This window comes from Tachypleus tridentatus, chromosome 8 (assembly GCF_004210375.1).
Source record: "Tachypleus tridentatus isolate NWPU-2018 chromosome 8, ASM421037v1, whole genome shotgun sequence".
NCBI lineage: Eukaryota > Metazoa > Arthropoda > Merostomata > Xiphosura > Limulidae > Tachypleus > Tachypleus tridentatus.
In genome coordinates this window covers 17923774-17939448 of record NC_134832.1, presented here as the reverse complement: position 1 = coordinate 17939448, position 15675 = coordinate 17923774, and the positions used below count along the sequence as shown (strand labels likewise).

The following is a 15675-nucleotide window of genomic DNA, read 5'->3' as shown; positions in this document are numbered from 1 at the left end:
CAGATACTTCACTGTTTTACATTTTGTCTAACACTTACAAGTTACAGGAAGAAAGAAATGTAATCTTTGAATGTGTCCTGATGAAGGTGGAAATGTAAGTGTAATAAACACATATACAAAATAATCATAACATCCCATTCCTTGCCTCTTAATGAACTAGCAGCATGAAATAGAGCAGTCTTCATAAAGTATGAGAAAATGACAGAAACTCTATGCAGCCATAAAATAAGTTATGAGTTGGTATCTTATGTCGACTTTCTTTTCTGTAACTTGTGTGATTGAGATGAAACTCGTGAAAATGACAGCATGTTTACTGCAGATGTTCCTGCTTCCTCCCATGTTTTGGTTAATGTTGCACAATGCACAAATGTTTCTAAATCTCCAGTGTAAAGAATTTATGAGTTGAATAAGTAACTGAGATTTTTATTGGTAAAGCAGTTCACATCCATAATCTCAATTACTTAGTGTTCATATAGTTTGCTATTTCTCACTATTTCCTTATATATTTTGCACCTTTAAGGTTTCAAGTGATTAATACTTTTCAAAACAAATAGTTGTAACTTATACTATCATCTGATTCAAAACCATTCCTGTGCAGATATCAAGTTTATACTACACAAAGGACTATTCCAAAACATGTTGCTTTTTTTTTAATCTAGTGGGTTAAAGAACAAGTTTAAAACAATACTATGAATATGGCATGTATAACATGACTTTTTGCTGTTTTTATAATAACTTGTTCGAAACTGCTATACCTTGGAAGAAATTTCCATCTCATATGTATAGTAAATTTCTATTGTATGTATCTGGATATTACTTTGTTTTAACCTATTCTCCTAGTGTTTGAAAAAACAATCTTGAAATGTTTGTATTTACTTTCTTGATTCCTAAATAATAAAAAGAAAATAAATATTTTCAAAGGGATTATGAAAGTCACAAAACTGGTAGGACCAAGAATTTTGGGGGCTCCAAACTTTGATTCAACAGCCTCATTTGGTGTAAACTGCTCAAATTTGAAGACAACTTTTGTGCACATCTACACAAGATGTCATATGAGCAATCAGTCTAACATTTTTAATACAGCTTCACTTAAGAATAAAGGTGGTTCATTTTTAGTGTTTGTCATTCTGATCAAGACAGCTAATTTAGAGCAAAATCCAAAAGGCAAAAGGATGCACAGATACGTAAGTATTGGTTAGGCCAAGCAAAGTAGATTAGCAGTTTCCAGCTCATGTTTTCAAAAGAATTGTATGGTTGGATGGTTATTATTTGTTATTCATTGCTAACTTTTCAGCATAAATTTACTTAATTTCATGAAATTATCCTAACTCAGGAATGTTTTACATCACGTGATATTAGTTTGAGCAATTAGCATGAATAATAATGCTTGATAAAAGACAACTTATTTTCTTACTTCTATTGTTACTATACATCTATGACACTCACGTTGGAAATCATTTGTTAAAGGTAAATTAACAATTTCTCAGTTTAAGCCTGTCTAATTATTTCCCACTTAACTTCTTTATTTATGATGAATCAGAAACGTTTTTCATCAAGACTTTAACATTATTTGACATACCAAAGGTTACCAGCCACTTTACTTTCCATACAAGAAGAATGGTTTTAAGTTTTGAATGCATTTTTTTTATGTACATCACCAAAGTTTACAGATATAAGCTTTTTACCACTAAAAATGTTTAACTATTTTAAACTTTCCACTGTTATCAGTGATTAAATTATAAAAGTTTGTAGCTCTTGAAACATAAATGTGTTAAAGTGTACAGATGTTTCTTGTACATAAAACAAAAGTGGTTGAATTGTGAAAGTTTATGTTCTTAGACTGTGAAGGTGCTTAAGATTAGACTTTAAAGGATTGAGGACAAAACACATAAAATTACCTCTTAACTTCACCATTAAAAAAAAATAAAATAAAGAAGAAATACAAATTGCAAGCAAGAAAAAAATAATTCAAACTAAGTAACTAAGTTTAGTAATAACCCAGCTCACCCACTATAAACATAAACATAGAAAGTGAAGAGATGTTGTAGTTTAAGCACTCAGATTTCATTCCTCATCAGTTTGCATTACAATTTTAACTATTGTTCTACAAGTTAAATGAGGAGACAGATTACCTCAGTTCTCATCTCCATTGTTCCCCAGTAATTTAAGTTATAGTTTTAACTAGTGTTCTGGAAGTTAAATGGGGAGACAAAAAATTTTACTCCTCATCATCTTTATTCTTCAGGAGTCTGCAATACAGTTTTTGTTAATGTTCTAGGAATTAAGTTATAATACAGGACATTCCCAACATCTTTTGAATATTGTTACCACAATAAATATCTTCCAAACACATCTGAAGTTACTTTGCAAGTGTCATAAAGTTTTTCTTTCATTTTGCTTAATTTATCTTTGTTTCTTATAAATTGTTTTTATCACTGTTTAATGGTTTCAATATTTTTTCCCACTTGCAGTTGATCAATACTTCTATGTATTTTTATATGTATAATTTATAATTAAATGCATGCATTAAAATAAAAAAATGTAAATTTAGAACTTCACTTTCATTCAACTTATAACAGAACTTATGAAATTACATCTTATTTAACTAAAAAACCAATATAAATAGTCTTAATCAAAATAAGGCAAAAATAATAAGAGTATGAGGGATTTTTTAGAGAAAGGGACGTATAATTTTTGCCTGAATGAGGTTATGAGTTTTTCCTGAATGAAGGTAAAACTTGCCCAGATCAATATATTTTCTGCTTCTAATCAAAGATAAAAATTTGCTCGAATGACCGTATGTATTGCAGTATAGGAGTTGTTTTTAGTTCTTAGAATAAATTTAGCTTCACTTTCTTACCAAAGTTGAGAGGTTCTTCTTTTATAATCTTGTAGAATTACATAAATCAAAAGAGACATTTGACAAGAACTATTAGATATTAAGCTGTGTTTTTTGATAAGAAGAGAAACATCCTTTTAAGGTCTTGTGTCATGGTAACATTTTTGAAAATACTTCAGTATCAGTGAACACAAAATGGTTTACTGCATTAGTGAGTTTAAAGTATATCTAATCTGTGTAAAGCTTGCAGTTTTTTTATAATGCATGAGTGAGTAGAATAATTTTTGTGGTTTCTAAAAATTGGGCAAAATATTTCCTGAATTTTGCAATAAATTAAGATAACATTTGAGGGCAATGACACTTGTAGGATGTAGTTTAAGTACATGTTGAAGGTTGGAAAGAATAATAAAACTTTAAAAAGGAATTCATTTATCTATGTTTCTTTCACAATAGTGTTAGTAAATACTTACTTGTAACAAGTCATCAATTAGTTATTTAAGATCTGTAAATGAAAATTAACCCATCTGGTTTATTTTCAGGTGGTGATTTTAATATATTAAGGAATACATAGTATTTGTTTTGTAAGTTTGTAACACTAATTGGAGTGAATTAAGTATCTTTTTTGAGATCAAACATCAATTATGACTAATTATAGGAATAATATATTTATGTACACTACTGTTATGTTATTCTACTTTTATTGGGGTGTTTTTTTCACTGTTGTCTTAACACATAGCAAAGTGGCAATGGTAGCAAAGGCTAAATATATTACATTAGATATAGTAATAAGAAACAATATTTAGTTAATTTTACATAAAATAGTTTTAAGGTATATCTTAATGGCAAGCTGTGTATTATAAAGATAAATACATTTTTGTCCATTTGTAGAGTTTTTTCAGTTGAATAAACTGCTGTATTACACTATTCTGTGACTAGAAAAGAAAAACAAATGTATATATTCAGATATGTTTAGGTAAATCTGTAAACCAAGTGCAGGTGCAAAGAGTTTTACAAGCTATGGGTTGAGAAATTTCTCTTTTGAATATATAATGATAATGATAATTGATATGGGTAATCTAGGATTGTGGGATATTGCATTAGAAACTTTCGCTCTGACCTAACCATGCAATACATCATTATTCTTGTTTCAATTTTCATCATATGTGTTTTTCTCTCCTGCTTGAGCAAAAAGAGAAGTCACAAAATTAACATTAAAGCTGGCTAACTTAGTAAGATTTTAGTGCCTTTTATGTTCATGAGAATAATGGTTTTCATTGTCCTAGGTTCTTATATATCTTTACTTGTTTGTTTTCCTTTTGTTGTGTTCAATTTATTCTTTGCAAAGCATTTCTTGAATTTGCTGCTTGTTACAGATTACATGTAGTTTACATGCAAATAATCAGTGTACCTGAATGCTACAAATTGAAATACATTTTTTACACACAAAAAATATTTAATTTTTTTTCCCAGTAGCATCATAAAGGAAGCATTTCTAGATATATTTACATGTTATTATTTTAGACTGAGAAATGTTCTCTTTAATACTGAGTTTTAGAGTAATACTAAGAACTTGTATGTATATGTATATATATATATATATGTACATACTCTGTAGGGTTAATAATGGTTAACTTTTATATGAACCTATTTCAAGTTTTTAATTAAATTATATAGATTGTCTTCACTTTTACTTTAACTTGGGATGTTCAGCACTTATTACAATTAACATTTATGTCAGCTTGTATATATATAATACATAGTAAGAGGTACTACTTGTAGGTATGTAACAATATTAATTACAATTAACATTTATGTCAGCTTGTATATATATAATACATAGTAAGAGGTACTACTTGTAGGTATGTAACAATACTAATTACAATTAACATTTATGTCAGCTTGTATATATATAATACATAGTAAGAGGTACTACTATGTATTTTATACATAGTTTAAACTGGACAAAATGAATAACAAATTTAAAGTTGCTACACTGCAAAACATTTCTTCTTGTTAGCTTTACTAATAATTAGCATGAGGATGTTTTCAGTGTAAATATTGACTTGTTCATTTAAAAGGGAGATATATACACAATCCTCATACTTGATTTTTCTCAACAAGGTTTAAATATGAAATTATTACATTGTCTGACAGACGTAGTTCATTTTGTGTAATATGTACATAATGGAGATGACGTTTATTGTATACCTTTGTACTGTTCAGACAATTTCATAACATTAAAGTGAATTAGTCAAAAAAATGTGGTATATATAAGTGGATTTCAGTGAATTTGTTCATTAATAATAATATTGATTATACATGTCTTTACAATATTCTTTTTCTCACTTTAAAATAGGTTTTAATATGCAAACGCAAGTTGATTTGGTCCAACTATAATTAATCTTTATTGAAAATTTGACTTATTTCCATCCAAAACTCATACATTTTTTATGTTCAGTTGATATTTCTGATGATTGGTAATTCTATCAAAATTATTCAATGTGATCATTTTATGAGAAAATATTTATTGTGTTACTAGCATGCAGGCCTTGTCAACCATGACAACGAAATATTTCTTTATGGAACCTAGTATTTTTTTTCCCTTTTATTTATGCATATGGCTGTGCTAAACTCAAATCTTGAACTATTTTTATGTTTTTTTGGCCCTGAACTGAACATTGCTTCTAGGTTTTATTGGTGGTTTCAGCACTTCATGATTTTTTTCAGGAATGAAGCTTTGCAGTTGTACAATACATTACTAATTTTGTGTCATTTTATTTTGTTTTCCTTCTTTTTCTTAATTCAACCAATCATTGTGTGTGTTTAGACCTAGATGAGACCAAAAGGAATTAGTTTTGACAATACTATCAAGTAGTTGTTGATGTTATGTGACTGGTAGTATGCATTCTTTGCTGTGAAAGTAAATAAGCCTCCAATTCCTGGTACAAACACTAGTGAAGTTAGATTAGGCATACTTGGCTCCTAGATCTGGATATACTTGTTGTGGCCTATTCTCATGTTAATATTGCAATGACCTGAGTGGCAATTTGTGTTTGGGGGTTGGAATCATTGGTAGGCCAGTATACTATAGGTGTTCAGATATTGCGTGAGGTGTAAGTTAGAAGTTCTGGGTTAAAATTCTGACCAGAATAGAATGTTTTTTCATCAGTTTCAGGTTGTTACAGAATATGTTGGATTTTGGGCAGTGAGGATACTATTTACTTTGTGTTTTAAGAAAGTGTAATATGTAAGATTTGTATGACATGAACTATTTGCACTAAATTAAAACTTTCATTTAATTTTCAAAGCATAGATATGTAATACTAAGTGTAAAATTATCTAACTTTGGACTTATAAGTAGTAGTTAAAGTTTTGTATAAGTATACATATATTTTTATGTGTAGTTTTTTAAGACAGACCATTTTTTGTTAGACATATAATAATGGCTTTGTTTGGCTAAAGCTTTGATAATAATAACAATAAGAATAAAATATTTATTATGAATAAATAGAAATAAATAATTGGTGCTAAAATAAATAGTTATTTGTAACCAACTATAATAAAGTTGAAAATAATTACAATTCACTTGCTTAATGTGATTCATATCATACCAGCCATTTAAGAAATATTTATCATCTTTACCATTACTAAGTCTCTTATATCCAACCAGTCTGATGAGTTTTGGTATTGGGGAAAAACCTCATCAACACTGGACTTGACAGATGTTGTGTGGTTGCTCATAGATTCTTTGAACTATTAGTATACAAACTACATTTAAAAGTATTATTTTTGTTGAAGTTTCATTTTAAAAAGTCAACATGCTAATATTTATTCAATGTGTATAACTAAAATTACTTTTGTTTTAAATTTATTAGGATTCTAAAAGGGCTTTTAGTAAGACCAATAAAATAAATGTAGTCCTTTTTCAGAAACTTGACATCTTTTGAACATAGAAAAAAGTTATTATAGAGAAATGAAAATAATATAAATATTAATTACCTCAAAATAGACAAAAGGTATTTAAGGTTTAAGTTTCATTTCCACTAGTTTTACCTCAACTGTGGGAAAAGTTTGTAAAGTCTGATAAAAAGTGATTTGCAAAGTAACTTAACAAAGTTTAGTGTTTTATTAGATAGCAACATGGTTTCACTAAGTGAAATCTTGCCTTCTAAATCTTTTGACATTCTTTGAGAAGACTACTGCTTATATATATGAGGTTAATGGTGTAGATTTGGTGTATCTGGATTTTCAGAAAGCATTTGACAAAGTGTCATATAAAAAGTGTATAAAACAAATTATTTCTGTAGGTATAAGGAGATAAGTTAGTAAATTGGATAGAAGACTTGGTGGATGGAAGAAACCAGAGGGTTGTTACAAATGGAGTTTAGTGAAACTGGATTAATGTTACAAGTGGAGTATCTAAAAGTTCAGTCTTAGAACATCTGCTTGTTGGTGACATATATGAAGATATTGTCAAAACATTACTTAAATTTGCAGATGATATTAAGGTCTTGGGGGGTTGCTGATTGTGAAGATGCTGCTGCTGATGTACAAAAGGATTTAGATCCTTCATTGAGTTTGACAGATGGATTTTAATTATGATAAATGCAAGCTAAATCATGTGGGTTTTCATAATTTGAATTAAAAGTATAATTTAGATGGGAATAACCTTAACAGTGTTATGAAGGAAAGGGATCTTGATGTGATAGTCAAACAGTCTCTTAAACCATCCAAGCAGTGTGCTGTTGCTAGTGATAGGGCAAATAGGATTTTAGTTTGCATTTATAAAAATAGTGAATATTAGTACAAAGAGGTTATAATTTCACTGTGTAGATCACTGGTTAGGCAACATGTGGAGTATTGTGTTCAGTCTTGGGTGACTTACCTTTGGAATGACAATGAATTGTTGGAAAGGGTTCAGAGAAGAGTTACTAAAATAGCCTGAGATGGAGGAGTTGTCATACAAGGAGAGGTTGAAATCTCTTATTGTCTTCTCTTGAAAAAAGAAGAGTTTGAGGGGATCTGATTGAATTTTTAAAAATTTTAAAGGAATTTATAGTATTGATGCACTATCTTTGCCCCCCAATGGCACAGTGGTATATCTGTGGACTTACACTGCTAGAAACCAGTTTTGATACTGTGGTGGGCAGAGCAAAGATATTCCTTTGTGGAGCTTTGTGATTAATAAAAAACATCCTAACAACAACAGCATGATATTTTTTTATACTTAACAGTGAGAATGGTAATACTAGGGACACAAGTATAAATTTTGGAAGGAAAGGAATCATCTTCAGATAAGGCAGTTTTATTTTTCTAACAGGGCAGTTGGCTTTTGAAATGGGCTGCCTTTACATGTTGTGGAAGCAGTAAAATTAAGTGAGTCTAAGAGAAAGCTTGATAAATATATGAATGATAAGGGCAGGGTTTAATATTTTTTTCTTTTTTAGTAATTGTTTTAGTACATGTAGAGATTGGAATAGTCGAGATGGGCCATTAGGTCCCACGTTGTACCAAAACATTATGTTATGTAGTTTGATTCCATTTTAAAATGAAAATAAATAGAGTTAATTACTTGATAGAAAGAACATTTCTTTGTATGTATACTAAAAAATAACGTAATGGTATTTGAAAACTGAGAGATACAAATATATTTAGTTGAGATGAACAGAAATTGTATGAATTTATCTTAAATGTCAAAAGTTAATGACGAATGTTAAAAAAAAGGTAGTTGGTGCTGTTAATGAACTACTTTGAAAAATTATTTTAATCACTAGACTTGTAAGGGCAAAGACAAACTGGCGTAACACCAAGGAAACCCCACCTGTTTTTTTTTTATTTTTTTTTCACGTTTTTTTTTTATTTTTTTTTAGCATTTATTCACACGATAGTTATGACTGGGATGTTCTGGCAGCTTGTCAGAGCAGTGTGATACAGAAAGTTACGTGCTCAATAGTTTGACCATGAATCATTTTTCAACAATCTTGGGAAAGCCTTTTGAAGCAATTCGAGCGACATTACGAGGGTAATGTTCGTGCACGTGCACCTGCAGTCGCACGTGATTTCATCAAAAATACTCGTGTGGTGTGATGAGGTGATTGTGAATGGCACTTAAAATGGATGGACTTCCTGATTTGTAACCTACTTTATATGTATTGGGAATAAAAACAAACATTTTTTTGTTCGCTTTTTCCAATCGCATGCGAAAGTAACATATGGAATTTTTATTAATGTGCAAAAACTTTGAATATTTATATAACGACAACGTACTTTACTTATGTGACTGATTTGAATTGCATAAATGAAAATTACGATTTTTTACTCTTTTTACATTGTTACATAAAAAAAAAAACTAACTCCAGAAATAGAAGTCGAGAACGGGCTTGTGGTTAGCATGGTGGACTCTGTTCCTAATTTATATGATTTATATGATTAATAACTATAGAATAACGTATACTACATAAATTAGACCAAGAAATGAAATGTATTACCCAATATTTAATTTTTCGATCCATTTCGCTTTTTATAAAATATTTCAAAGGAGCCTTACGATAATGATAAACTATGGAGTTTCCTTAAGTATTCTGTTTAATAAGAATTGTAATTTTGTTCATCTGTGCTTTAAGAATAGCTACTAATGCTCCCAGTGGCTCAACGAAAAGTATGACGACTTATATTGCTAAAACTCGGGTTCTGATGTCCGTGATGGGCAGAGCAAAAGTAGCCCACTCACTGTGCATAGCTTGTGCTTAGCATTGATTGATTGAAATTAAGGAAAAAGTTACACAATGGGCTGTCACTGCTCTGGCAATCACAGGTGTCGAAACCCGTCTTCTAGTTTTCTGTGCCACTGGGGGGCTATGCTCAATAACAAATATCAGATATTAAAGTTGATTTTACACCAGCCACCCAGTGAGTCTTCGAATTTACAACGCTCAAACCTGGAGGTCGATTTCCCTCGGTGGACACAGCAGATAATCTGATGTAGCTTTTCTATAAGAAAACATACTCAATTTATTTGTTACCTAAAAGGCGTAAAGATTAATTTATAAAGCAATATAATAATGATACGTATCATATTTTTCATCGCTGAGTGCGAGTGTAGCATTTTTATAAATACTTATTAACGGGATAGTTTTAAACTCCTAGTTATCTTTGTAGTTTAATGGTTTAGTACAGATAGTAAATATTGCATAAAATATTCAAAGTTTGAGTTCAAATTACAGTTAGCGTAATATAAGCTCCCAAATGTGAAATATTATTTTAATATAATTTTACTATAAGCAATATATTAAAGAAAGCTTATTTATTCATGTTTGTTATGCTGATATTATTTCTACTACGGCCCGGCTTAGCCAGGTGGTTAAGGCACTCGACGCGTAATCTGAGGGTCGCGGGTTCGAATCCTAGTCACACCAAACATGCTCGCCCTTTCAGCCGTGGGGGCATTATAATGTGACGGTCAATCCCACTATTCGTTGGTAAAAGAGTAGCCCAAGAGTTGGCGGTGGGTGGTGATGACTAGCTAGCTGTTTTCCTTTTAGTCTAACGCTGCTAAATTAGGGACGGCTAGCGCAGATAGCCCTTGTGTAGCTTTGCGCGAAATTCAGAACAAACCAATTATTTCTGCTGCAGACGTATTACATTTTGATATATATAAAACTATCGAGTTGGTGTTGTTTTTTCTTAAAAGAAAAGGTTAGAGCTCAACACAGTTTATCCTTTTTATTTTAATAAATCCTGTTCTCATTAAAGTATTTGTTTCATGTACAGTAAGAAATGTATGACGAATTGGAGATTATACTCGACGATTATTTAACTGTAAGGATTAACGTCTTCTGCGTACGACGTGGTCCCGGCATGCCCAGGTAGTTTAGCGCGCTTTTCACTTTTCGGTATTAAATATAGTTGTAAATAAGGTAAAATAAAAACATTTATTTGGGTCATGAAAATTGTCAGTAATCATACATTATTACTGTAATGAAATACTAGTTTGCAAAAATGTCTTTGTATCCTAAGAAAAAAATTTTTGTCAGATGTCATTCATAGTTCAACGTAACTGATAGCTGTGCGACTCGGCAATGCCAGATGGTTAGGACGCCCAACTCGCAATCTGGGGTTCGCGAGCTCGAATTCCCGTTCCTCTAAACGTATTTACCCTTTCAGCCGTGGGGGCCTTATAATATTACGGTTAATTCGTTGGTAAAAGAGTAGCCCAAGAGTTGGCGGTAGGTGATGATGACTGGATGCTTTCCCTCTAGTGTTACGCTGCTTATTCTGTGGGTGAAGATATTACTATTTTGTTTTAGTGTATTAGGTATACGATATCATAATTAGGCTGTTAACGTTATTCACGTTGTTGTAGTATTTGAACTATAGCTAATAAATTAAATGCAGTTAAACCTATGTATGTTTTGGAAACGTACAACAGAAGTAATTTACAATTGTATAAAGAGATTTGTAAATTCACATGTGGTAATTTGGAGATGGAGTTTCGGTTTGCTGAAGCAATTGTTCATCAGAATTGCCTTCACAATAGCAAAATTATCTCTGAAAGTGTCCTGTAGATTTAATTTTCACATTAAACCTGTATTTGATGCGATCTCTTCATTTTATATTCCCCCAAATTTAATTAGTTAAAAGTTAATTTCCAGTGATACTACATCCAGGTCACTCGTCCTTTCTCCATAAATAATCCTTTCTAAGTACGACATAATATCAGAATGATTAGTAATGCATGTCTCATTTCAGCCATGGCAAATAATAGCAGTCGATTTCTTTCTTACGTGTTGTAGCCAATGCTTATTATAGGAAAAAAACTGATTGATTAGGGTGACCTGTGAAACTATTCGTTTTTGTATCGTGTCTTCCAGATTTGATACTAATTAGCTAAGAAATAAATTAAGTTCTATTTACGTATTATACATTAGCAGTAATTCTATAATTTATAATAATGTTTTTAAAAATTCAATACTTTGATCTTTGTGAATTCCCCCCAGTGGCACAGTGGTATGTATGCGGATACTAAAAACCGGGTTTCGATACCCGTGGTGGGCTTAATTCAAAAACAAAACAAACAATCTATGTGAAAAGTGTTGATATATGAACAAAACTGAACAAAATAGGCTCGGCATGGCTAGATGGTTGAGGCATTCGACTTGTAATCCCCTCACACCAAAACATGCTTGCCCTTTCAGCCATGGAGGATTTATAATGTAACGGTCAATCCCACTATTTGTTGGTAAAAGAGTAGCCCAAGAGGTGGCAGTGGGTAATGATGACTAGCTGCCTTCCTTCTAGTCTTACACTGCTAAATTATGGACGGCTAGTGCGGGTAGTCCTCGTGTAGCTTTGCGCGAAAACCAAACCAAAGTAAACCCTCTGGTCTTATACTGCTAAATTAAGGACGGCTAGCGCAGGTAGTCCTCGTGTAGCTTTGCGCGAAATTCAAACCAAACCAAACCCTCTAGTCTTATAGTGCTAAATTAAATAAACTTAATCACGTATTTATAGATGAAATTATTATTTTTAGCAAGTCATGTTTATTTATACTAACTAACACGTAATTAAAACCAACGATATTAATTTTTTAACTAATGTGTATTAATGTTTTAAATTTAATACTTACATAACATTTATTAGTTTCTGATTTAATAATCCCGCATTCAGGATACCTGAATTTCAACTAATCACACAGTAAACGTCGGAATAATATTAATGTATCAGTAACACTGTGAAAATGTTTTCAATATTAATTACATTTCTGTTTATTAGAATCTAGTTTATGAACGTATAAAGACACACATACACACACACAAAATATTTTTAATTTCCATAACTTTTTTTTTTTTGCGTTTACAGAAAATAACTATGTCGTAATTGATTTTAAGGCTTTGATTAATTTGTAATGTAAGCTTACAAAGTCGTTTAATAAAGTAGAATTTTAAGGAAGAGTTAAGTGTAGCCACAAAAGAACTGGTGATGAATCTTCAGAGTTTCTAAAAGAGTAATTGTTTTACTTTTCACCATTTCCCCGAAAAGGGGACAGAAGGCTGTCTGGATGGATCACTTGCTTTAACCACTCACAGTATAATGTAATAGTGTGCTGTCTGTCAGTCAATCAGTAGACACAAAAATGAGGCTATGTAAGGGAAACGTTGCAACTTGTGTTGTCGTGAGGTCAAAATACCATGTGCATGCCATGAATCACGAGAAGAATTACTCATTCTGTAGGCTACAACACAGTATGATGTGTGATCTTCAAAAACAAAAAATGAAAATATTTCTTCCTCATAATTTTGGTTGTATTTATTTTTGAATTAGAGAACTTTAGGGGATCTTGCGAAAGTTGGCGGTGGGTGATGATGACTAGCTGCCTTCCTTCTTGTCTTACACTACTAAATTAGGGACGGCTAGGGCAGATAGCCCTCGAGTAGCTTTGCGCGAAATTCAAAAACAACAACGGCCTTGAAGGGAAGGGTCGATGGCTTGTGTTTGTCAGTCTGTAAAAATGATGTAGGAAATGATAAATAATAAAATAAAAATTCATTCATAAATAAATTAACGACTTACTAAATACCCCTGAAAGGATTAAATCAACTTAGCAGAAATGGATAAAATAGTAAGAGGACGTTTTCTTAGATCTTCTAGCAAAGAATAAATATCACTGTTTTCCGAATGATTCCAGTGTGTTATATTTAGTTCTATGGATGAAATATCGTTTTTATCTTATTTAGTTGAAGTCGAGTAGCGAGGTTTTTGGATATTTTTTATACTTTTAATGTTTAGCCATCTGTGTTAGAAGATATGTGTAATTGATGGTTTATTACATCATAGCGTGGGAGTAAAATGAACTTCAGAAAGAGAAAGAGAGAGAGACACGGATGGACAGACAGATAAATAGATAAGCCATTATACACAATATACACACATATGAAAAGGTAACTTTTTCAGCAACATATAAAAATAACTTTTACTGCTACCCTATTGAGTATAACATCTTAAAGTTCATTTTTTTGTCGAAATACCTGATGTTTTTTCCACTTTACGGTATTAAATACAGCTGTAAATAAGGTAAAAAACATTTATTTTTGTCATAAAAATTGTTAATCACACGTTATTACTGTAATGAAATTTTAGCTTGCAGAAATGTCTTTTGTACGCAAAAAAATCTTTCTTATCAGATATAATTCATAGTTCAACTAACTGATAGCTGTACGACTTGGCATGGCCAGATGGTTAGGGCGCTTGACTGGCGATCTGATAGTTGCGGGTTCGAATCCTGATCCTACGAAACATGCTCGTCCGTAGAGGCATTATAGAGTTACAGCTAATCCCACTTTTCGTTAGTAAAAGAGTAGAGTAAGATTTGGCGGTATTACCTTTAGTCTTTCAAACCAAAATTTCTTTCCTATAGCTGCGCCATCTTTGACTCTAGTTTCCCAAACCTCTAGCGACACAAGTAATAATATAGTGGCAATATACAACACAGGGCCTAATGTGACACATTTGCTTTACTCATGTATATTCGTAGGTCCGCCATGGCCAGGTGGGTTAAGGCGTTCGACTCGTAATCTGAAGGTCGCGGGTTCGATTCCCCGTCGTACCAAACATGCTCGCCCTTTCAACCGTGGGGGCGTTATAATGTGAAGGTCAATCCCACTATTCGTTGGTAAAAGAGTAGCCCAAGAGTTGGCAGTGGGTGGTGATGACTAGCTGCCTTTTCTCTAGTCTTACATTGCAAAATTAGGGACGGCTAGCGCAGATAGCCCTCGAGTAGCTTTGCCCAAAATTCAAAACAAACAAACAAATAAACAATGCATATATGTAAGTACATGAAAAACGAATTTATTTATGTCAAGTCATCGGTTAAACGCAAAAAAAAGAAGCATAACAGAAAACGCGGAACTGAACTTAATAAAGGAACTAGATTACAGAAAACTTTCTGATGTTTTCTTGTTATTCTATTTTGCAAAGGGTAAACATTAACAAAAAATATGTACTTCATATGAATGAGTATTTCAACTGCTAGTGAAACTGTGATAAGTTATTCATAGCTTTGACAAGTACTGCGAAATAATAGGATTTGATTTCCTTATGTTTTCATTCATGTTTTATTTCCCAGCATCTATTTTACATACTTGGAAAGTATTTAATTTGAAATTGGTACCAAATAACCCAAAAAGTTTAAAGTGGACTAGCCTCATGGCTAGCATGTCGGGCTCATGGTTTACATCCCGTTATCATAAAAATATGCTCCGCACTTTGTTGTCGTGGGTGTATTACAAGAGTGACAGTGTTTTATTAAAGAATCCCATGATTGACGGTGGGTGCTTTTGACTAGCTGCCTTCCCTCTAGTAAGTTAGTTCCAAATTATGGATTGGTAGCACTGGTAACTTCACTGTACTTTTGTTCGAATTTTTGAGACAAAATAATCTCGAATACAAATACCGACATTAGGAGCTGTTTATGAAAGTTTATTTGTCTTGTTTGCCGTAGTGGTCGTATCTATAGAAACTGAACTGGTTGTAGTTTTCAGTGCTTCGAATGCGGAGTAGATAAGTATTTCAGGCGGCGCAGATTAGATCATGTGAGATTTAGTTAAATTAAATTCCTTATATAACTGGCCTGGTGTTGAAAGCTCGTGTGGATATATATATGTAACTTAAAGCAAATAAATTCTTAAACCTTTACTGTTTACTATCTTTCTAGGTTGAAGTTTATACATACAATAAAAAATTAGGTATATATATAAGGGTCGATTAATATTTACCAACTTTAACTTACGTTATATTATTCTATAATGTCACTTTTGCTTATATGATACTGGAATAACTTT

At 31.8% G+C, this 15675-nt stretch overlaps 1 protein-coding gene across 4 annotated transcripts in view; it reads left to right on the top strand.

Annotated features, from left to right (window-relative positions):
- Positions 1–15675, top strand: part of LOC143258601 (trithorax group protein osa-like) — a 132958-nt gene that overhangs the window by 19787 nt on the left and 97496 nt on the right. The gene's annotated exons all lie outside the window — the stretch shown is intronic.